General features: G+C 33.0%; 1 protein-coding gene across 2 annotated transcripts in view; it reads right to left on the bottom strand.

Moving 5' to 3' along the window:
* LOC126974027 (uncharacterized) overlaps positions 1–25,872 on the bottom strand; it is a 104,068-nt gene that overhangs the window by 73,053 nt on the left and 5,143 nt on the right. For both annotated transcript variants that reach the window (XM_050821395.1, XM_050821396.1), the window contains exon 2: positions 15,537–15,575. The gene's annotated coding sequence lies outside the window, so the exon portion shown is untranslated. The remainder of the gene's footprint in view (positions 1–15,536; positions 15,576–25,872) is intronic.

Genomic DNA, 25,872 nt, shown 5'->3' with positions numbered 1-25,872 from the left:
GAAATTATTGTAGTGCCGCTCAAATAATTCTGGGTGTTTCATTAATCCTGAGCGGCATTGTATTGTAATGGTCATGGCGTATACTAGTACATTATTATCTGCCACGTCCTGCTCGTCTCGTCCCTTATTGCCATAAAAAATCTTTTGGACCTTAAGAAGAAAGTTGTCAGCCTTAGAAGGACGTTTTCATAAGATAATAACCAAAAATGTAACAGTTATGGGGGAATGGCATATGGTGATAATTCTAAAGCGATGCATTATTTTTAAAACTGAGTACTATTTTGAAACTTATTTGTTTCGTTATCCCCTCGAAGTTTATTTATAAGACTATAACAATGTCAGGAATGGGTCTTACAAGTAATATTTCGAAGCTACAGTAAAAGGATGATTGCAGCAGACTTTCACAAATAGCTATTACTCCCACGGCAATTTTCAATTAATTCTTGTGTGAGGTTTAATAGATGACATTAAATGCCTTTCGACGTCTTTGTTTTGTTGTGAAAGGAGACAAACAGGCAACCGGGGAAAGTGTTACAGTCACTTATACTTATAACATTTTGGTTTTCCTTGTGTATGTGACATCTTACATTTGCCGACCCATATAGCCGAATAGTTAATGACCCTGATTACTAAGCTAGAGGTCCCCGGTACGCATCCCGGTAGGTGCAATCATTTATATGATGAATATGAATGTTTATATGTATTTATGTATGTTTAAGTAAGTATATTGTATTAAATATTTCGTTCTCTTGTACCCATAGTACAGGCTATGCCTAGTTTGGGGCAAGATTATTTGGGTAAAAGTGTGTCAATATTATAAAAGAACATGTATTAAAACGTAAAGTTTTACGAAATAATAGGACCTATTGATATTGTTTAATGCATGATACAGACGTATGAAATAAACGTGAATATTTCAATCGGAAAATCGTTAAATATACCACTACGTATTATAATAAATACTGTATATATATTATATATATACTACTATAACAATAATCTCGCTTTTTTGTTTTTTTTTCATCAAAATAGCCACCACTAACGTCCAAATTGTAAAAACTTCAATAGAATATGACTGTATTTAGTCAAAGTTTACAGTTACATAAAAAATTAGTAATACTAATTTTGTAGACAAAACTTTTTTTTTAAACATTTGCGCTATATGTTATCTTAGTCTTTTTTAAAAAAATACATTACTTATCAATAAAAACAATGTTAAGTATGGGGCAGTATTACAAATAATAAATTTTGAAGACAATGACTCAACGCAATATTAAAATTTGGTATTTATTTTGTTTAAAAATAAGGCATACATAAAGATATAAATTATTATACACATGGTCAGAAGGTCAGAATGTCACTGGGCAATATTCAAAACACCAAAAAATTTTACAGAAAAGACAGCTTCCTCAAGTATTATTATACCCTATTATAGAATGCAGAAGGTCAGAATTTCATTGAGAACTTTTAAAGGTAAAAAAGGACAGGTCAAAAGCTAGTCTTAAATTCATTTTAATCTATATATATATAAGAGATTTCCACGTATATAGTCACTCATCACGATATCTCTGGAATCCTAAGCCGTAGAGACTTGAAATTTGGTACGAGTTTTTTTTTATTACTAACAGAACAACGTCTGTCGGGTCAGCTAGTTTTTAATAAAGTGTCAGTTAAAATAATGAATAATAAATGTATAGGTACCTGATAATAGATTTGAATTAAAGTTTAAAGTCAAAAGCCCATTCGAAAAGTATGCTTCAGCTCTGAGAACGACAGAGCAATAAACTCAGCGGGTTTCTTTTTTTTTTCATAAAAATATTGTGACGATGTAATATTGTACAATAATATAAAAATTCGAGGATAATGACACAGCCGTAAAGCTTGTGAAGTCCATTTAAATAAGAATGATATTAGTAATCACGTCAAAATTAATATACCCTTTTATCGTATGTAGAAAGTAAGAATGTCGCAAATTCGCACATTATGAGACGACGTTAACTCGTATTTTACGTTTTGCTTTCGCCAGTAACACCGGGGTCACTGTGTACAAGTGCCGCGGCCACACACTCAAGGTGGGAAGCGAAGGTTCCATTTCACTCACGCTTTGTCGCGTGTTGCCATTATGAAAGTTACATTCAGTTTCATTAATATTTTGTAATATTGAATATATTGCTTTATGGACGCTTAGAATACGCGATGATGTTAGAGACATAAGGTTATTTAGAATTTTAATATCATACGGTTCTAGAGATGGAGTTAGAATACTGACGTATATACGACCTGACAGCCCGACACGGTACGAGTGACCAATAGTATTTGTTATCTAGCTGACCCGGCAAACGTTGTTTTGCCATATAAATTATTTTTAGAGTTAGAGCGTTTCTTGGACATTGCAACATTAAGTACTTTATTTTTCTAAAATAAAAAGTTTTTTTCTAAAATAAACGTAGGCTAAGTAACTCCTTATTACATCAGCTACCTGCCAATAAAAGTCCCGTCAAAATCGGTGCAGACATTTCAGAGATTAGCCGGAACAAACAAACAGACACACAGACAAAAATTGTAAAAAATGTTATTTTGGTATATGTAACTTATATATATTGTAACTGTAATTTATATTAAGTATAATAATAAGGTGCCAATACCAAGCGTGGCTGACTATTTACGACTTGTTAATCAAAATCGGTTACAATAACAATAGATTCGCTTTCCGTTAAAGTTGTTCTTCTCTCTTACACACTTTGCTCGTCTATACTCTATACATTTCTATGCGTTTGTTAGTTCTCTTTTTATTCATATTAAAAAAAGAGTACAATGAAGACTTAAGACTAAGATGCGCCCCAGAAACCTGTGTAGGTTTATGCGTGGTGCAAATGCATCATTTATTTTTATACATAAGAAGGTATACTGTTAAATAACAAAAGATGCAATAAAAATATAAAAAAAATAACTTAGTTTCATTCATACAAATACCAATACTACCACAGATAAATTGGAAAAACAGATGAAACGTTAAATATATTGATATTTACATGCCAAAATAGTAAAAGGGTTAAAATATCAATCTCAGATTACCAATTGAGTATTGCGATTGAACATCGAATGAAATAAACGGCTGTTAGTCTTTTGTTAGTGTGCCATGAAGGTTTCATCATTCTCTATGTAGGGAAATTTATGTTAGAAAGTTCGTATTTCTGTCGCCAAATTAATTCGCATCAAAATATTTGATATAGAAATATTTGTGTTAGAGAGAAAGTGAACACAATATTATCATTTTTAAATATCCCTAATAAATAATTAATAATTTGACATAATCTTACAAAACTAGGCCTGACTGTCTAATTTAGAATATTTAACGTTTTTATTTTTCAGCTGATGGTAATTGATACGCCCTGCCTATTGCAATGCAGGGCCGCTCGGGATTCTTTAAAAACCCAAAAATTCTGAGCGGTACCACAATTGCGCTCGTCACCTTGAGACATAAAATATCAAGTATCATTAGCCCAGTAATTTCACTAGCTACGGCGCCCCTCAGACCGAAACACAATAATGCTTACACATTACTGCTTCACGGCAGAAATAGGCACCGTTGTCGTACCCATAATCTAGCCGGCATCCGGCGCAAAAGAGCCACTAAAAAAAAAAAAAAAATTTTCGCACTGGTAAATATATAAGAAATAAAATATATAAGTTTGCTTATTTGTGCGTTTGTTTTCGATAATTTCAGAAACTGCATGGATTCGGATGCTGGTTTCGCTGTTGTAATAACCTTAGTTTACCGTAAAGCGATTATTTTATCTCAATTAGGTCACCATTGACGAACAATAAACACTCATGGTCACGCTCAAAAATTTTCTAAATCAAAACTCTACCTACGCAGCTATTAGGCAGTTTTCGTATAGTTGTGTTTCGACCGCACTTTGAATGCAACGCCACGCAATGACAAAGTGTTCAGTGATAGCACAAGATAAACTGTCCAAAAACAGCATATCCAAACTTTAAAAGGATGAAGTGTCGTATTTCAAGTAAGTGTCCCTTTAAATTAACAAAATTGTGGAACTAGCTTGAAGTTTTTGCTAAATAATTTCAGTTCAACTTAAGTTTCAACTAAACTAAAACAAAATGTTCTTACCTCGTATTCGCGTCCGAGCATCCTATAAGCGTATACAAAAGACTTTGAATATTACTACGACGACAAAAGGTGTTAATTTGAGTGAATGTTTTTGTGTTATCTGTATAAATTAATGTAAACGTACATAGCATTATTATTCTATAAATACAGCATCATTCGGACAGTTTTTGTGTTATTAGACGACTTTTTAATAGGCGATTAAAAAGTCGTCTAATAACACAAATAAAAAAGGTATATCTGCTTTTCAACGGTTACAAGTAGAATTAAATAAGTTTGTAGCACAGATGAGAGACACTACGGTTAAAACTTTTATATATAATATATTACTTGGTGTATTACAAATGTATCTTTGTCGTTACACTTGGATACAAATATAGCACGAGTATCAACCGTCCGAAGGTCGATTTGTTCATGACAAGAGCGGGTTGCGATCACTTCGCATTCTAATGCTAACAAACTGCTTTTCTTGCCAACCTTACAACCAGGTAGTAATAAGATGTTTCCTTGGTACACAATAATATTATTAATATTACAACAATTTCAATGCAACTATATAGTTATAATCCATTCTCTTTTGTAGTAGGCCCGATAATCTTAGGAAATCTTTTATGCTTGCTATTAACTTTTTTAAACTAAAAACTCAGGTATTTTATGTTAATTTATTTCTTCCCACTCTGAAGGATAGTTCAAATTCATATCAAAGAGGATGTAAATACTAAATGAAATTTAGTTTAGTATGAAACGTGCAGTCATTTGAAATAAGTCTGAAATAGTAGTATTTACAGTATTGCGATTGGCCACGAATATATAATCCGGCTAAGTTTGAAAGTGAACAGTTGTCAATCTGTTGTAACGTCCGTTATATTATGTATTTAGTTAATTGTAACGGAATAGATAATTTCTCAAACTTATTTTGTCGTTTTTTTAAATCATACAATCGAGGGAATCGCTTTTTGTAATTGGTATCTCTTGGGTAAAAATACTTACTACGATGTGAGAAATAACAGCTGTCAAGTTGCACAGATTCTTATAATGAGTCTCAAATGTAAACACATTTCAACTGGGGCGCTTCTTGCGTTCTGTCAAAGTCAAAGTTTTTATTTGCATAAACATGTTAGATTGATGTTACATAAATATTATTAAGTACATGTTTGCCACATTTATGACGTGCAAATTTTATAAAATACATTTCTAAATCATTGGTTACAATAATATAAATTTAACAAAAGATTAGTAGCAGTATTATATAGTATATAATATAATGTACAAAACAAATGTATTACGAAATTTAAAAGAATTGTTAAAAAACGTTTGTGTGGGAAAGGTTATTATAGCATAAACGATTTTCTTCATGACACCACGGACTGGGAATAATAAAGCGAACACCCTCAGCCTCTTTATCCATATTTTATATTAAAAAAAAAAAGCCCGCTGAGTTTCTTGCGCCCATTCTTCTCAGGTCTCTTTTGAATGGGTGGTAGTTTTTTGACGTTCAATAAGTGATTTTAAATCCTATTTTGAATAAAAATATTTGAATTTTGAATTTTTATAGTCAAGTTTTTAGTTGAAAATATTCGTCTAATGAATATAAGCAGTTTTTATGTTATGTTATATTTTTCTCCACAATATATTTCAAAACAAATCCTTAAGACATTAATAACTCAAAAAAATATATTACAAGCAATTAATTCATTTGATATATATTATTTATACCATTAATAAATCGTTATAATTTCTTCAACTTACTAGATAGCCCATAATTCCCGCGTGAAGAATACGAAAAGTACACGACATTTTCATGTAAAAGTCGCACCGGTAGGACGGAATTGATAATCCTAAAAGATCAACGCGAAAATACACAGATTGTCGCTAACCAATTAAGGGCATAAACATAAAATACTTTCTCTTTGAAATGTATAGAGATAACGTTTTAATTAAACAAATTAATTATCTTAATGATAATTTAGGTACTTTAATTCTTTCTTCTGTATTTACTTTAGCTTTATCAAATTTTTTTATGAAAATAAGTGGACGAGACGAGCAGGACGTTCAGCTACTGCTTATTGATACGCCCTACCCATTACAATGCAGTGCCGCTCAGGATTCTTGAAAAACCCAAAAATTCTGAGCGGCACTACAATTGCGCTTGTCACCTTGAGACATAAGATGTTAAGTCTCATTTGCCCAGTACTTTCACTAGTTACGGCGCCCTTCAGACCGAAACATAGTAATGTTTACACATTACTGCTTCACGGCAGAAATAGGCGCCGTTGTGGTACCCATAATCTAGCCGGCTTCCTGTGCAAAGGAGCCTCCCACTGGTGAATTTGACTTGAGTCGTCAAAAACAACTCCAATCTTATTTCTTGCATATATTATTCCCAGCATTTCTTTGTAACATCTATGATTTCAGGATTTAAAGTATAAGCACTCTTTTTTGTAGGATACCTACTGTCTCGACCATAGTTTCTCAACCTTATTTTGCTCACAGCCCACTTTGAGAATATGTTTTTTTCTAGAATATTTTCGTGTACTTTAGTGCCTTTTTAGACTATATTTTTTAATCTACCCTCGCCCCATCTGCGCCATCTCAATGCCCTCTAATTTTCTCTGGGTCTTCTACTGCCCCTCCGAAAGTCTCAAATGCCCAAAAGGGGGCGTTGTCGCCCACCTTGAGAACTTATGGACTCTAGACGAACATAGACACTTCTCAGTAATTCAACAACAATTTATTAAAGTTACAATTAGTTTAAATTTAATTAAATGCTTTTGTAGTACTTATAAAATATTACTTCATATAAATGATCGTAATCTACACTTCATCTTCATATTGACACTAACTATGAAAAATTTTATTTTACGTGCACCTATAACGCAATAATATTCATAAAAATGGATTATTAATATAAAAATGTAATTAAAGAAACAGAACTTATCATTTGATCTTTTGAAATCTTAGATCAGATGTGAAAACGTCGAAAAAATTGAGTTTGACAGTAAACCTCTATCTTGAGCAATGCCACACTACACAAAGTGACATAGAAATCGCAAGTGTAAGACGAAGCTTGTCACGCACACTAAGGTAATAAAACCATGCCTGTTTTCATCGGTTGTCTAGCAGCAAAAAGCTCTATCAAGACTTATAAATTATCTGACCGATAATTATTATGAAGTCACACTTCGGACAGCAATACCATTGGAGCGGCACTTTTGTCTAAACATTGCCCGACCTGTCACTCGATACTATTAAAACCTGTTCCACAAATATTTCACCGGTCCCACACGACTAGAATGAAAACAAAACATTGGGCACGCGATCAGGAATCGAACTTGGACCATTAACGTGCCAGACACGCCTACCTGTTTCGTTTAAAGTTGCTGAGGTACAATCAAACACACAAGTCAGTTTTTTTCCCTGTAATATTATAATTAACCACTTAGATCATATATACGCGTAGATAGTCTATAATAACTATGAAATCGTCGAAAAAAATTGAGGTTGACAGTTAATCTCTATTTTGAGCAATGCACGCACACTAATAGTCTCGAAAAATTTAAACAAATAAATATTATATGATTGTTCTTTGTCAGTACATTTGTGAAAATGAAATATACGTTCACAAAAATCGTCATCTTTTTGCTCTTAATAGTGATTTTCATTATTATAATACTAGAAATAAGGGATTGCTTGCTTCATAAGATACATAATAGCTTTAAGGGTAAATGTATACACTTTTATAATAAAGTCCCAGCCAGTGTTCAGGCATTATCTATAAATAAATTTAATTGAATATCTAAGTGATTGGACAGCCTGGGACTAGATTACGATTATTATATAGCAATAGCAATGACAGTACAATATTGTATATTTCATTAAAAAGAGCGCAAAAAAAATAATAATGGGAGAGTTTCTTGCGCCGCTTCTTGTCTCTCAGAGCGCCATTTGTTTCCGAAGTGATAGTGTCTAGTATTTTAGAAATGATATCTAAAAGAATCAATTTTGAGAAAATAAATGCCTTTTATGCCTTTTAGCACAAAGTGACACAAATTGCGAGTATAGGATGAAGCTTGTTACGCACACTACAGTAATAAGCCTGGCTAAGGTTGACCAGAGGGTTAATCCCAGAAACCCGATATTTCTGTAGAGTTGGCTGTACTACTAAAAGTAGTTGCTTATGATATACACTGGCCTGCAAAAGTAAGTATCACACTTTTCAAATTAATTTTTTTTCTTAACTATAGAAGGTAGAGACTTAGATTAAAAACGTTTTGTTGCAAATTTTATAGGCTTTAATTCTTAGAATCTAAAATTAGACATTAGTAACATTTTTAACTTAAAAAATATAAAACAATCAAAATAGACATTTTGAGTTTAGTGTAAAAAAATTCAACTAAAATGTATTACATGTTATTTAATTTTTAATAACTGGTATTGCCTCCTCGAGCTCTGATTACAGCTTCGAGCCGGTTTGGCATACTGAACACTAGGTCTCGGAGCCGATGTTGGGGAATATTCTCCCATTCTTCTACCAGGGCCTGCTTTTTGTGCCCTGAGGGTAGTGGTGGTGGTGGTCTGCGATTTCTGACTAGCCTCCCAATCTCATCCCAGGCGTGTTCAATCGGGTTGAGATCAGGACTTCTTGATGGCCAAGCCATTACACTGATACCAACCTCGTGAATATACTCTTGTACCATATGAGCCGTGTGTGGCCGGGCATTATCATGCATCAGCATCGATCCATCACCCATATGTGCTAAATACGGGCCAGCATACTCATTGAGAATCTCTTGAGCATATCTTTGCCCAGTAAGGGGGCCATTTTCTATGGCTAGTAGCTCTGTGCGACCATCTGAAGATATGCCAGCCCATACATGTACACTGCCTCCACCGTATTGGACTCTTTCTGAGATGCAGGCTTGAAGGTATCGCTCACCAGGTCGCCTGTAAACACTTCGCCTTCCATCAGAAGTGTAAAGGGAGAATCGAGACTCATCTGCAAACAAAATTCTCGACCATTCTTCTTCATCTCACTGCATGTGTTCACGGGCGTATCGCAGTCTCGCTACTCGATGCTGTCTCTCGAGTTTTGGGCCACTCGCTGGTCTTCGGGGTTTCAAATTTGCTTCAACAAGTCTTCTTCTCACTGTACTGTCACTAATGTAGTCCCTCCGGGTCTGAAGTAGCTGTTGCTGGACTTCAATTGCATTTTGGTGGCGATTTCTTAACACAGTGGAAATAATATAACGATCTTCTCGGGCACTGGTACACCTGGGTCTGCCATTACAAGGTCTCCTCAGATGGTGTCCAGTCTCTTCGTACCTTCGCTTTACCTTCTGGACCGTTCGTACCGTCACACCCACCATTCTTGCAGTGCGACGCATACGGATGCCTAGTTCCAGAAAAGCCATGATCCTAGCACATTCAAATGATGAAAGAGGCATAATATAATAAAAGTTATGTGCTTTATAGCATAAATTTTTAAAACAAGACCCATCGATCTTGAAAAAAATTTAAAACAGAAAGAAAAATGTGAATGGTAAAATTGTAATTCGGAAACGTCCACTTTGAAAAAGGAATGGTTTTGTTTTTAAAGTTTTTTTTCAGTCAATTCTTAAAAGAAGGTTACCGACTATAAAGTTTTTATGTACAGCTTTCGATTAATTTTTCGAAGTGAAAACTTCTTTAGCGGCGTTGAGCATTTTTCTTGGGATAAAATGTTGAACTCGCGTCAGGACACAATGTACACAATGTTTATGTACAACATTAAATTCTCTTTGGAGTCCTTTTATTTCGATAGTATATCTTGTGAACTTAAAACGTTATCCCAATTTTAAAAGTGTGATACTTACTTTTGAAGGCCAGTGTATATGCTTCTAGAATATGATCCCAGAAAATTTACAAAACAAATATGTTACGAAATTTAAAAGAAATGTTAAAAAACGGAAAGGTTACTATAGCATAAACGATTTTCTTAATGACACCACGGACTGGGAATAAAGTGAACCCCCTCAGGCTCTTTAATTATAAATGTTTATTGTACGATATCTTATGTAATCCATATTTTTATATTTAAAAAAAAAGCCCGCTGAGTTTCTTGCGCCCTTACTTCTCAGGTCTGAGGCAGTCTCTTTTGAATGGGTGGTAGTTTTTGATGTTCAATAAAAATATTTGAATTTGAATTGGTTCTGAAAATACCAATACTATGTTAGAGTAACGTGAAAAATAGAGGCCATGTTAGATGTATATTGCTAACAACAATTAATGTTTCAAATTAGCATATGACGGTCACACCATCAAGGTGTTATATGAACTACACTAACTCTCATTATCAGACTAATAGTAAAATGTAATTAAGCGCATTGTTGAGACAACCTTGAGAAGATTATGTGAAACTATTACTCGTTTTATAAGTGTATATGTTATAGAAATACAATATAAGTATTGCTTGTTAACCAGTGGGAGGCTCCTTTGCACAGGAAGCCGGCTAGATTATGGGTACCAGAACGGCGCCTATTTCTGCCGTGAAGCATTAATGTGTAAACATAACTGTGTTTCGGTCTAAAGGGCGCTGTAGCTAGTGAAATTACTGGGTAATTGTAGTGCCGCTCAGTATTGTTGGGTTATTCAAGAATCCTGAGCGGCACTGCATTGTAATGGGAACATTCTGCTCGTCTCGTCCCTTATTTTCATAAAAAAAAAAACCGTCCTCACCTATGATTACCATCACCTAATTAATATTTTTGGTCATGAGAAAAATAGATAGTATCTCATTTGTTTCCAAAGTAATTATTCTAATTTTTCTAAGGTTATAAGAATTTAATATAGATAAATTATATCATTAAAAACAAGGCTGATATTTTTAAGTTTCTGAATCTACCACTTAATAATAACATCAGTAGCAATACGATATAATGACTAATGAATTTGATAAAATCTAAATCCCTACAGCACTAATATAAAAAATACTCAAAATAAACTCAGAAATATTAATTAATGATATAATATTATTACTCGCATAATAAGTATGCTGTAGATGTATTTTTTCAAAGCACTTGTGGCGACGACAGTACAATCGTACATTGAAACCAAACAAGTTTACGAATAGCGTAGCGATATAAAATAACTTACTAGGGGGCCAGTCATGGCGAATGCTATGTGGAATTATGAACGCAAAACATTTTAAAATAATAACAACTATTTCCTGACCAACAGATTAAACTACAAACATAATTTATACATTTCGCGAACTCATTCTCTCAAACGAAATTATTCTATTTATACAAACCTTTCTTACTTCGGCCATTTACAAGTAACTAATACATATTATTAGCAAATAACTTGAAATAGAAAACAGACCGAAAGGCGTGCAGTTTACAAAAAATTGCGCGGGAACGTAACAGTACTTGCAGTACGCCATATTGAGTAGTTAAGACCGGCTCACTACAATTTGCAGAATGGAGTTTTATTACAACAAAATATTACTTTCGTAACTATAAATTAGTTAGACGTATATCTGAGTCTTTCATAGCAAGTTTCAATGCTGGCAAGACGTTTGATTTACTTAGCACAATGTATTGCGAATTACTTTGAAATTATTCACACGTACCTATCAAGGACAGATAACAATAAAATGCTGTCGTAACTTTATCAAAAAGATAATTTGCTTTGGGATAACCTCCTTATACATTTCACGCTGATTTGCACTTCATTTCGCTAAACACCGAACTGCTTTCAATTAATTTTTCGAAGTGAAAACTTCTTTAGCGGCGTTGAGCATTTTTCTTGGGATAAAATGTTGAACTCGCGTCAGGACACGTGGCCTGATCGAAAATTCTTAAGACAGTCACTGAAATTATGGAAGAAAGTTGATTTTTCTGAGAGATATAATATTTAAGAGAATATTATAATCAACTACATAAAAGCTAGTTCTTTTATAATAAATAAAGCAATTCATGTGAAATTATTCTCTAACCATTCCAAAATATTCAAAAATGCTTAACGTTAATGTTCAAGTTTTCACTTTTGCCGGCACTCCCGGAGTGCAACCCGTTATTTTTTGTTATAAATTTTTAACTGTGGTCTTTAATTTCCATCCAAAATTACTATCTATATTTGGATATTTTATCTACGAGTATATTGGCTTAATACACGGCTACAACCACACTTGGCTGGATTCACTTTTACTATTAGAATTCACGCGAGTGATCGCGCAGTGGTGAAAACAATTTATTTGTGTCCGATTATAGGAATGTTTATTTAATTAAATACTTTCACTCAATTCTATATCATAAGACTAGGGTGTATTACTTTATATTATTCCATATACATATATCCCAAACTTCCTAAAGTAGCTCAATGAGACAGAAGTTCCTTCAAAAACGTGTTTGTTTCACACATACATATAACAACCCTTCTTTTGCGTTGGGGTTAGAAACTATGAAGAACAATCTCTAGGCTTGCCTTAGCATGCTTTTAAAGATTATTGCAAGGAAAGCTAAAATTTATTCAAATTTATTTAATTTTACCTAACTATGAGTATTGTGTCACAACTATATTTTTGCTTGGAATTTTATTTATTTTTTTAATTGGATTTATTACGTCTGCAGAACCAGCGTTCTGGGTAGTTTCACGACATAAAGCTGAGAAAACCACCTTTTGGTTCAAAATTTGTGTCTTTGTGTATTTTTTTTTGTGTTTGTAAATATGTTTTTGAACCAATAAAATTTATTTTCTTCGTTCCTTCTTTCTATTACTTATATCTTATTTTTGCTACGTATGTTGATCTTTCTGACGTTATCATCAACGTATAACCCGTCGGATTACAATTCCGGCAATGCTCCTCTGATTCCTCTGGTGTTGTAAGCTACCCGGGGCCGCGGTGATCACTCTTCTTCAAATTAGTAGATTGAGTGTAGAGGTTGTTGCAAAATAAACTAAAAATGTGAAATGTCAAAATCCAATTTTCAGTGACTACATTATAACCTATGATCAAAACGTACAATCTTAGAATAAAGTTAATTTTAAAGTCACATTGCACGACAGAAATATATTTATAAATAGACATGATTAAATTAATAATGAAACAGGCTTCCGTCTTCGATAACAGCACCACAGAAACATCGAAAATTGTGAACAACTGAAACCAACAAAAACTAGGTAAGACTATTAAATCAGCGACAAAAACCGGCCGCGTGTCGTAAATAAGGCTAAGTGTAAAGATAAAACCTAATTACCCACTTAAGTTTCATCTTTGTAATGTAAACGATGACATACTCTGTGGCCTTGGATGTCATGTATAGTTAATACTTAGTTAAACAGATCGCTAATCATGAATAACGTTTGAATTAACTCGAAAATACTTTGTTTGAAAATCTTTTTAACTAAGAAATAAAATGAAGGATTTGAGAATGATTGGGTAATAAGTTATTGAGCAGATTATAATTCGGTAAAAGACAAACTAAGAATTATTATAAAGTTCAACGTTCATTATAAGTTTCATCATTATATTATGACATGAACACTTAATTTACGATTTCATCAATTAGTGCTTACTTAAATCAATTCAGAAAAATTAACTTTAGACATTAGTTTCAATGAATAAACTTAAAGAAATTGGCAGTAATGTTCGTTAAAAGTCACAAAGTAAATAATCTACAATGTGATATTATGGATTTTTTAGTACTTGAAGACATAGGACTAATGCTGGGGTTAATGCAAGTACTTTTATAGTTCGTGTGCCCAAATATTCAAGTCTCCCTCTAATACACCCATGCCAAGAAGAGTACCATATCTAATAGACCTACTTTTGCTGCACCCTACTAAGTCCGACACCAATTATATCACCTAACTGATAAGTATTCCCCTACCGTAACTAATCCATAAACGTATATGGACTAGTATACCGTAGTAGGATTATGGGCTAGTTACAATCACAACAAAAAAACACACAGGAATTGCGTTTTAATAGAATTTTATAAATTTTGATTTCAAAGAGTTGGTTTGACTTTCTTGCTATTTCTTTTCATTAAAGTTCAACAGCTCTCCTCAACTGGTGGTAAATGGTAAAATGTGTAACTATGTAGGTATAACATTCAAAAGTGCTATTTTGCTACTACACGAATAAAAAATTACTATTTTTTGACTTAATTGATTAATTACCATTTCAGTTTGAGTTTATAAAAGCATATCTATCCTTGAATCAGAAAAGCAGTAATCGAAAGTGTCGAAAGACTGCAACACGCAGATCTATTGGTCAGTTTGATAGCGAGCCACTTTCCCCAGTGTTTATGTTTCACACGTTCTGAAGCAGTTGTATAATACGTGCCAATGTGGGAAGATAAACATGTTGGCAATTTCATTTTGTAACAATCGTAAACAAAATAGGCATATACAATATTGAATAACTGTTATCGCCGTGCACAATTTAAGATACATAACTCAACGCAAATACATTCACTAAAATCAGTCAATAAACAAAATGGTTGTTCCTGTTTAAACTTCAATTCAAAACGCACACGTATACCTTCACAAACTTAAATTATTCATACAGTAATATTTTAAAATGAATTCAAAACAAAAGATAACAAAAGAAATATATAATACATATACAAAATACATTTTACTAAATAAGAAATACATATATTTACAAAACTCAGTATGAAGTGTTTAGAATAACAGAGTTTATTATATTATAGAAATAAATTATTTTAATTAAACGCTCATCAATGCATCAGAAAAGCAATTTTGATTTCCTTGTCTATTTTAATTCCATTAGAATGTTATATGAAGTAGTAACCTGGGGTTCTTTTACATCATAAATTGAATACTTATGTGTCTTTATAAGTTGACTGATCTAATATTATGCCGTCACATTTTATTCAGCCGAAGGTCCTGGTTGAAATATTTATGTATAAACCTCCTTTAGAAGCTCTTTTCATTTGAGACGAATCAGAAACATACCTACTCAACAATTATTTTTATAAAAGTCATACTATTGTGGTTTTACCAAAGGCTTTGAACATGAATATAAATACGTCTCCATCCAGCCTAGCGAGCAGTCGATCTAAGCTTCGAGTCTCCTTCCGAGACGCTCTGCGCCTTAGAGCTACATTTCCGGCCTCCACGGCCCCCGCCCGGCTTCGCTTTAAAAGCCTTAGGCCTATCAGCACAGAGGAGGTTTTTAGTCGGTAGAGGCCCGACATATGGGCCCCGTTTCGGGGTCTTGAATACGTAAACGTATTTTCCTCCTCTCCGAAAAAAAAAATTGTTGTCCACATTGCCAAATAAATATACTTGAAACTCTTCCAGCGACTGTTGCTAATTACGTAATAATATGATGTTTAAATGTTTTCCAAATTAATTATGACAAATGTCAGTGTTGACGTATTTATAATGTAAAACTCACCGAGTAGGATTCCAATGAATGTGTCAGCAATTAAGAAACCTGAAATGAAATAATAAAGTCATATTACTATTGACGATTAGATTAGAATATAAAGTGTTAGAGCAACACCGAAACAAGAGGATGTATGAAACACGAAATAAACATATATTATATACTTCTTAGAATAAGGATTGGTCTCCGCTGCAATCCAACTAGATACTGCAGGCGTACTCGAGCCAATCTCGAGCAATGTGCAACGTTGACGTGCCACATGTTCTGTTAAACTTTGCTGATAATTGAAACTACAATGCGGGGTTGCGTAGTAAGACTTTGTAGAAATAATACTACCAGTAAGACACTGGGATCACATATCATCAGTAAATATTTTGTATTTTATTAATTTCAATGTAAAATAACACGAAGCGTATGTTACAAAATTTTAAAGATGCCATTGAGTGTCAAGATACCACGCACACAAGCATCTAATAGTTGCCGTAATAAAATTAATGGTTCCCATTTTGATCACGTGATTGCCATTTCCAGACAGTTAAATACTCTAAAATCCCCGAAGTTATAAACACCACTTTGTATTATTATTAATGCCTGTCTTTTGTTTCAACCTGTCACTTCTTCAGCGTCGTAAAAATATAACTTGCCTCGATTGTAGAGTTCCGCAGTGGGTCGAAGTGAAAGCAAGTATATTTTTTTACAAATTCTGCATAACGGTTATCGTCTTTAGGTACCTACTTAAATTATCAACGAGGTTAAGTGCTAAGTTGATCTCAACTTAAAGACCAGTTGATACATTACAGACATACATACACCTGTCTCCGAGAGGAACAGTTATCTCCCATTTGATACAGATAATATTTTCCTGGCTCTCCTTTCCCTCGACCTTTCGATGGAAAGGGATAAATGCGAACCCTCATATGTTTCCTGGCAATTGGAAGCTAATTGAACATTTTAACAAAATTGACTTAAGTGAAACCAAAATATGCAGATTCTACCGTTTATCCCCACTTAAGACCCAAAACACATCCTATGGCACTGTGAAACCATTACTAAGAGTGGGACTCAAATTCAAATTTAAATATTTGTATTCAAAATAGGATGTAACTTCACTTATTGAAAGTCATAAACTACCACCCATTCCAAAATGAATGCCTTAGACCTGAGTAGAACGGGCGCAACAAACTCAGCGAGCTTTTTTTTCATCATATAGAAAAAATATGTTTACAAAGTTATATTGTATCTACAATTAAACTTATTATTTAATAGCCTGCGGGCGGTCACTCCATTCCCAATCTGTGGTATCATTAAGAAAGTCATTTAGGTTACAGTTAGTTACCTTTACCACACAAACGTTTTTTAACAACTCATTTGAATAACGTAATACTTTTGTTTTGAACATTTTCTGGGATCTTGTTGTAAAAGCATAGACATCGCCCCACAAAATACTTACTAACTCGACTTAACCGAGTAGTAAGTATTATAAGTTTATGTCTGTTCCTGGTGTTAACTAATAAATAAAATTTTTTGGTCATAATTATGTGGGACTCGCATTGTTCATAAATTTTGTTCCAAAATTATTTTTTATGCTTAATCCCAGAAGTGAGGAATATCACTCTAAATAACAAATTATTTAGATCATAAAATGAAAAACAAATATTACACAATATTTAACAACATAAATTGAGTTATTGATAGCATGATCATCCATCTACATCATCCATCATCATCGCTTGCTACATGCTTGAAATATAAATTTATTATTATTATATAATAATTACTAAACGTAAGTACAGAAAAATAATAAATGTGTCAAATTCAAATATTATCACTTATTCGAAATCACTTATTGAATGTTAAAAACAACCAACCATTCGAAATAGACTGCCTCAACTGCCACTAACGATATTAACGACAGATCAAATAGTTGCTTTTGGATATTTCAATATTATATTGCTAGAATAAAGTCAACAAAAAAAATAATACTACCGCGCAAATTATTACTGGTAACATTGTTTAGCTTTACTGTCTCGACGTGTTACATTACCGGTTTTGAATAATGACCTTTTTAACAAAATCCTGATTATATATAATAAATCTATGAATAGTTTTTGCGTTTTGCTCGACCATACAGACGAACGGTCAAATTTTTTACTAACTACATTTTAAGCTTCAAATAAACTATGATACTATTTTATCATACTTAAAAGATTGTAAAGCTATAACAGAAGAATACCAAATCTGAATAAACAAAAGATTAACACAATATTAGATGTATTGTGAGCACTTAAGTGTTGCGCAAATATTTCAAAACCAACACAGATTCAGCAAATTACAAATTATTTAAACAATAATTTTGAAATATTTTGTGCTGAATGCATTTAATGTCGAAATTATTTTAGTTATGTGACCTGTGTCTTATTCCGCGCTGCGATGAGCTCATTGTTATGTAAATATATTGCGATGTTCACCTGCGCTCGTAAGTTTTATAAGAAAGGTTAATCACCAACTAAATATAATTATCTTATAAATTGACTTTTGTATGTGACAACTAAACCATATAAATGGCGCGACTCGGATGCGAGTTGAGCCGTTTTACCCGGTTTTGAAAGGTTTAGGACCAATAAAAGAAAACAAATACAATTTTAGGATTATTTCTTGTCTGTGTGTCCGTGGAGTGATCATTTTAGATTATATGATGACAGATAGATGACAGCCGACAAAAACGGCGTTCCGCTCCTTTGATTTTTCCTGTACACGCTTAACGACGTGTTAGTTAAACACAAGCTAAACAAATTTTATTTTAATTTTATTAAATAAATTTTAGACGCCGTTGTTATTGTAATGTCTATGACGTTATAGTTAGGTCACTGTCTAACAAAACACGTGTTTAAGCAATGTTTAAATATGTTGTTTTTGTAATAACACCATCTGAGTTTTTTTATATTTTAGTTGTTAATGTCGGATTTGTAAGCTAGGCTTCTGTTTGTGACCATTTTTATTAAGCTATTCTAGGCACTGTTTGATGTAATTTACGTATAGATTACATTTTGGACAATAATAGAGGATGTATCAACTGTGATCCTTCCGATTTAACCGGATGGATAAAAATTTAGAAGTCAGATCGCGGTGGAGTATCCGTGGACGTGATCAGAAAGGTTTTAAATATCCTCAAGTATCACTTATCTAAAGTTTAATAATCTACGTATAATATTGTAGTACGGAACGGTACAAATTTCTTCGCAAATATTTTATACAATTATTGTATTATATATTTCTTGGTAAACTTATTTACTTAAGCTTCTTAGAATGTTTTCAACAAATCCTTGCATCTAGGGTAATTTATATATAATAAAAAGATATCAAATAAATACTCAGTAACTAAAAGAGTTTCCATAGTTTGATTATTTCACAACACACTGAAAATATATTCTAGCAAAAGAAAAAAATAATGCTACTATTAGTACTTTATATTATGTACGAGTAATAGTAAGAAGAGATAAAAAATATTAAGGGTCATATTTCAATGCCAATAATAGTTTATTTTTACTCTTTCACGCCTAATCTATTAAACCGATCATCGTGAAATTGTGCCACAATTCTCAGAGGTACAGAAAGGATATAAAGGCATTTTGTTCCAATATAACGATTTTACTAATTTCCACACGGGCTAAGTCGCGGTGATAACTTATCTAAGGCAAAATAATATTTTCAAGAGTTAACACAAATTGGAGAGAGTATGTCTACTCTCTCCAATTTCATGTTGCTTTATATGACAATAAGTGACGAGACCATCAGGACGTTCAGCTGATGCTATTTGATACGCTCTGCCCATTACAATGCTGTGACGCTCAGGATTATTGAAAAACCCAAAAATTTTGAGCGGCACTACAATTGCGCTCATCACCTTGAGACATAAGATGTGGAGTCTCATTTGCCCGGTAATTTCACAAGTTACGGCGCCCCTCAATACGAAACACAATAATGCTTACACATTACTCTTTCACGGCAGAAAAATGCGCAGTTGTGGCACCCATAATCTAGGCGGCATCGTGTGCACTTGAGTCTATCACTGATAAATGCCTTTAGTCGCCTCTATATACTTATTGTACCAGCGGGAAGATTCTTGTCACAATATACCGGGTAATGACGGCTGTGGAATGAGCTTCCTTGCGCGGTGTTTCCAGGACGATACGACATGGGTACCTTCAGAAAAAACGCGTACACCTTCCTTAAAAGCCGGCAACTCTCCTGTGAGTCCTCTGGTGTTGCAAGAGATTGTGGGCGGCGCGGCGGTGATCACTTAACACCAAGTGACCCGTACGCTCGTTTGTCCTCCTATTCCATAAAAAAAAAATAACGGCGTGTAGCAGAAATGTACATTATTGTGGTTCTGTTTGAAAAGTGCCGTGGCTAATTATATTACAGGGCTAATGAGACTTAACTTCTTATGTCTCAAAGTGACGAGTGCAATAATGCCGTTGAGAATTTCAGGTTCATTCAAGAATCCTGAGCGGCTTTCGATTTATTTACTTATACATACAGGTAATTGTTTTAATATTTGAACTTTAAAATAGTATTTAAATCAAGTATACCTATTATATTTATTCATAATAATAATTAGATGGACTAAACTTGAGCGCGATTATTTTTTCAGTCTCTTCTTTGACTTAAAATACTCGATTTTTTCTTATAAAAATATCGATATATAGGATACATATCCGATTTGTCGATATTTTTACAATACAGGGTTTGGATTTACATTTAGTTATGAAAATATTATGTCATCAGCCCTTTTACATGTTCAAATTTGTAAACAATAAGTACGAAAATCTGTAAGGTGAAAATTAAATTTAAAGGATCCGTTACATAATTAGTATCAAGCGAATATAAAATGTTTTTTTTAATGTCTAATAATCAAAGATACCTTTATTGAAAGTTTTGAGCAATTAATTCAATAAGTGAGTAACTCTTTAAATACGCAATACGAATAACTAAGGCTGTGTCTATATTTAGCGTCCAGTGCAATCACCTTATTCTTGCTATCGAGTGTTATTTGAAAAACTGAATTGAATGATACAATTTATATACAATCACGATCTCCTATTTAAGTAACGATTAAATTTATAGTACTTTGTGTGCAAGCATTTGTTTTATCTCTTTGAATTTTCATTGTGAGATTTAATACGAGACGGAAAGATCTTTGAAGAAGAGATATTAAAGCCTATTGCAAGCACAATAAAGGCTTGAATGATCTTGATGACAATTATTATGTTATAAGAATCTGTTATTGTGCAAATGGTAGAATTAATGATGATGGAATTTATAACTTAAGATTATCAAAAGTAACGGACACAGTTGGCTTTTTTGTTACTTAAGCTACGAGTAGGTTGGTCGTTACTAAGTTACAAATAGTAACAGTGCAAAAAAGAGCACAAACTTCAAAAATGCCTGAAACTAAATATAATATTAAAATATTGTGTAACAGTATGTTTGTAACGCTTTCACGCCTTTACTACAGAGTTAATCATGAAATTTCACAGAAACGCTGTCAGGGATCTAAAGGAAAGAACAGAACATTTTATCTCGAATTTGTAAAAGTTCAAATGATATGAATTCAAAGTGAAAGAGGTCGCGGGTATAAGCAATTTTTTTATGAAAACGGAAGTACCGTACTCACCTAATTACTGACTTACTACTAACAATGGTGATAACTCCCCATCATCCTTTATTAGATTAGCTGACCCATGTAGCCCAGTGGTTAGTGACTCTGCCTACTGAGCTAAAGGTTCCGGGCTCGAATCCCGGTAGGTGCAAACATTTATATAATGAATATGCATGTTTGTTTCCGAGTCCTGGATGTTTATAAGTATTTATGTATTTTTAAGTAAGTATATTGTATTAAATATATCGTTGTCCTGTTCCCTTTACCTTTAAGTTGGATTTTAAAATGACAGATCTTCAAAATTTACCCTCACATTTGAAGTGATATGTCTCAAACGTGAGAAGTTCGGGCGCGAAAAAGCAACCCTCATTTTCAAATAATTAAAATAACATTACAATTAAAATTAATTCAATAAAAAGCCCGGGGGGAAACGCCCCATTTCCGTGATTTGTTATCGTCAAGTGAATTCATTTATGTTATAGCCTAGTTATAGTTATAAGAACGTAACCTTTGCCCACTACATTCCACTCCTCAGGATTCTTAGATAAAGTTCTCAGCATCACTGCGATTGCACTCATCAACTTCAATCATAAAATATTAATTCTTTGTAGTCCAGCTATTTACATAGTTTTGATTGGTGAGCGGAAAAAGCGACGCCGTTGTAAAAAATAATAATCTAGATTTTTTATACTTAATCATCAAACTTCTAATTAAAAAATGAATCTTTATAAAAAAAGTATGTCCCTATGTATGCTTAGATCTTTAAAACTACGCAACGGATTATGATGCACTTTTTTATAGATATAATAATTCAGGTTTATATGTATAATACATGCATAGTATAGTAGCGAAACACTGATAATTTTTGAGGTTTCTAATGTGATGTCGTAAATAAACATAATTTTTTGCGCTTACATTGCAAACGCTGGCTGATCAAAATAATATACTACAGTATTGTACAGAATAAAAATATCTACAATAAGGTCCGTGATAGTACATATTTATGGGGATGTAAATATGGATAACCAACAATAACAAATTTATATAAATATCCTTTACTTTTACGAGAAATAATCGCTTATTTACGAAGCGATTTTAAGCAATTTACGGCCGTCGTCGGTCTATTTCGTTCCCAGTTGGAAATATACATACGTTCAAGTTTATTTTGTTCATGTATTTGAAATGTGGACACATAACATTGTTACTACTTTAAACGTCTTCAATGAGGATTTACCCTTTGACTCTTGGTGTATGTAACAACTTCTTTATCTATAATAATTAACCAATCTTTACTTTCATTACACGTAATTAATAATACTCTTTATATAAAAAATAATAAATAAACTTAAATAATCTATTAATAATATTATTTACAAATAGAATACATCGCGAACATCGCGGTGGGCAGGTAAGGTGCCCATGAAGCTGGCAACGTTTCCTCTTTGCATGGATTCAGAGGTACGCCTCTGATAGACGTTTGGATAACTCTGTTATGATTTTTTATTTTTTCTTTGTAGATACAAGAACAAGTCCTCATTTATCTATATAATAAAGTTTTTTGATGTAAAAGTAACATAACACTGTTATACTGTTTTAGAAAGTTAGTGATATTATTACAGTCACCGCCTCAGGCGACAAATTTTTTGTCTGATGCGTGAGAAAGTGTTCTGTTCATTAAGAACTTTAGATTTTCATTATTCACAACTGCGTTTCGTGAATATAATTAATCATTTTAAGCCGTCAGTACGGGTATTGTATGTAATTTATAACTGTAATGATTTTGAGTGATTATAATGCGTAAATAGAGAATGTATTTTAACACACTTTTCGTTTCGTTTGAAATTTAGTTTCATAAAAGGGCAAACTATTTTTACAACTGTGGATAAGAAAATTAAACCAAAATTTGAATTCTAAGAAAGTCCTTTTTCTTTCGTAAATATTTTTAAGGTCTATTTTTGTAAGAGGTGACGTATGTTTCTGTATCTCCTAGCTACAAGGCGTCCACAGTGTATCCTAGTCGGTCCTGTCTGAATATCTCTTATGAAGAAGAACTGTCATAATATTCAATAAAATGAATAATTAGACTGACATTCTGAAGATTCAGAAATTTAATTTAAATATTTGCAAGTAAAAACGATTCAAACCCACTCAGTTCTAGCCTATTTGAATAAAGTTGTGAGTCAACTGGGTTTGAGTATTTGGCTTTGACCTGCTGTGCTTGAGTTCCATCCTCCTGTTGTTTGTCCCATTGTCATAAGTGTAGTCAGTAGTAGAATACTCAGTATGAATTTGTTAAATTCCAGTTAAATAAGTTTTAAATAATTTCCAATAATTAATTCCATTCAAATCAAGCTAAGGTTATTTTGGATAAAAAAATTCATTCAACGCACTAAAAATTATAATAGATTATAAGAGAACAGCGGACTTTTCACATTGGAGGTTAAGCCTCTGTATGTAAACTATTATAGGAATAAAGTTTAAAATAAATTAACCAATAAATTACCCGACTTGTTAAGCGGTCTATCCATAACAGAGACAATATTACACCCCGCGGTTTCTGATCCTAACACGTCACAACCCCAGACCCCAGTCCCAACGCATTGCGCCCGACACCCTTAAGCTTGCAGATCGAATATTTCATACCCCTGTTATTAGTACAAATTAGTAACAATTCCACACTTGAAGAAATTTCTTATTTTCGATACTTCAAAGTCCATTTCATTTAATAAATATTTACACCTGCACTCACAGTCTAATATAAACTTGAAAGGTAGCTCAATAAGCGTGATAGAATTTATAATGAATTTGAATTTTGTAAAATTGGAATCGCTTTTTGTCACGACTTTCATCAAGTGGCGTGTGCGGTTGACGCGTTGATGTCTTTTGTATGCAATACGTTGTCAATACGCGGACGTCGCTGGTTCATTGGCTCTATTCAAGAATTCTAAATATAGATGTTTGATTGATTTTATTTCTTCTCCAATGGTTTCTTTTCTCTGAATTCTTCGACGTTTTGAAGCACGACTATTATTGGTCCATCCACTCTATTCGGGAATTCTAAATATAAATGTTATAACGACTTGTTTTTACCTGCTATTTTTTGTTATTGAAGAGAATCGGAGGAAACTCATGAGTACTTCATTTAACAAAATATATCATATATTGTATTTCATGCATGTTTGCTGTTTTTACTTCCTTCGAAACCTTCGAGATGTGGACGTATCGTAGGATGCTCCGCATAAGTAAGGCGGTTAAGTGAGTCTAACGCAGAGGTTCTTGTCGAAATGCAACATCGGGTTAGTGTATAAACCGTCAAACAACGTAAGATCTCGTACCTCGGTCATATGCCATATACAGCGCAACGATAGGTACCGCCTGCTGCAAACTATTTTGATGGCAAAATTGCTGGTAAAAGTGGTGCTAAAAGAAGAAAGAAGTCATTGCTCAGAAACATTAGGGAGTGGACTGGCATTAAGACAGTCCAAGAAATATTTCGTTAGCCATGGACAAGGAGAAGTTCAAAACACTGACTGCTGACCTCCAGTAATGGAGAGGCACGTGAAGAAAAAGCAAAAATCAATCATGTTATTTGCAGGTTTTATAGGAAACAAAAGACCCTTAATGGTATATTAATAACAGAGATTATATTTATGGATTACTTTTGGGCGTTGCGGATTCAATCCCCGCCTCAGGCATGTTTAATAAAATCCCAAATAGCCGGAATAGTTAAAGCAAGGGATGTTTAAATTGAACAATATTTGCCATCTTAAGAAAATTCAATTCGATTGAAGAAAAACCCTTGACTACTGGGTTTCATTATTTTAACAATGTTTTTTTTTTCAAATGTACGAGCCTTAATCTAAATAGGCAAAATAAGATACGACAAACATGTCTGGGTTATCGGAAATACGTATAGCCGGAAGTGCAGTATGACCATTAGAAATTATCAGGAGGTTAATATTATCAGAGGAACATAATAACCATCTTACGCTTTTGAATCCAGCGGAATCACAGGATTGTTGACGGTGCATCATGTTTTTCGAAGGTACTCTGTCATATTGGCCTGGAAATCCCGGGAAAGGAAGTTCGAACTCCAATAATCCGAGTAAATATTCTAGAGATCCAATGCAGGTTAGCTTGTTGACTATTGGCAATAATTTGACGCTTGAGTGCGTGGAATCTTTGAATATGCATGCTGATATATTCTTGTAAATTAGTTTTAACATAAAAGTCTGATAAATAATGAATAAATAACACAGGTATGACAACTCTAGCTAAAGTCACGGAGAGTATATAAGTATATATATTATCAATTAACACACAGTTACGGTATATATTTTATAGACTCAGATTGATATTGATATAAATAGGATTTCTGAAAGCAGGTTCACATTATACACCAGATATTATCTGTGATAAAAATTTAAAATTATATGTATGTGTAATGTACATGACCGTAATGTTCTTAAATATAATATAGATATAAAAAATAAATATAATATAGATATAAAGTAGATATAAAAAAACATTTGATATAAATTTTTTTTCATTTAATTTAATAATATTACACTAATAAAGATAATCTCGAACAAAATATTTAAAGAAATACCTAACTAAACACTTCTTTCAATTTGTTTACTAAATTCCCAAAGTAAAAAAAAAAATTAAAAGTAAACAAAAATA

This window comes from Leptidea sinapis, chromosome 31 (assembly GCF_905404315.1).
Source record: "Leptidea sinapis chromosome 31, ilLepSina1.1, whole genome shotgun sequence".
Taxonomy (NCBI): domain Eukaryota; kingdom Metazoa; phylum Arthropoda; class Insecta; order Lepidoptera; family Pieridae; genus Leptidea; species Leptidea sinapis.
Note: the sequence above shows the minus strand (reverse complement) of the source record. Positions and strands in the feature narration are given on the sequence as shown.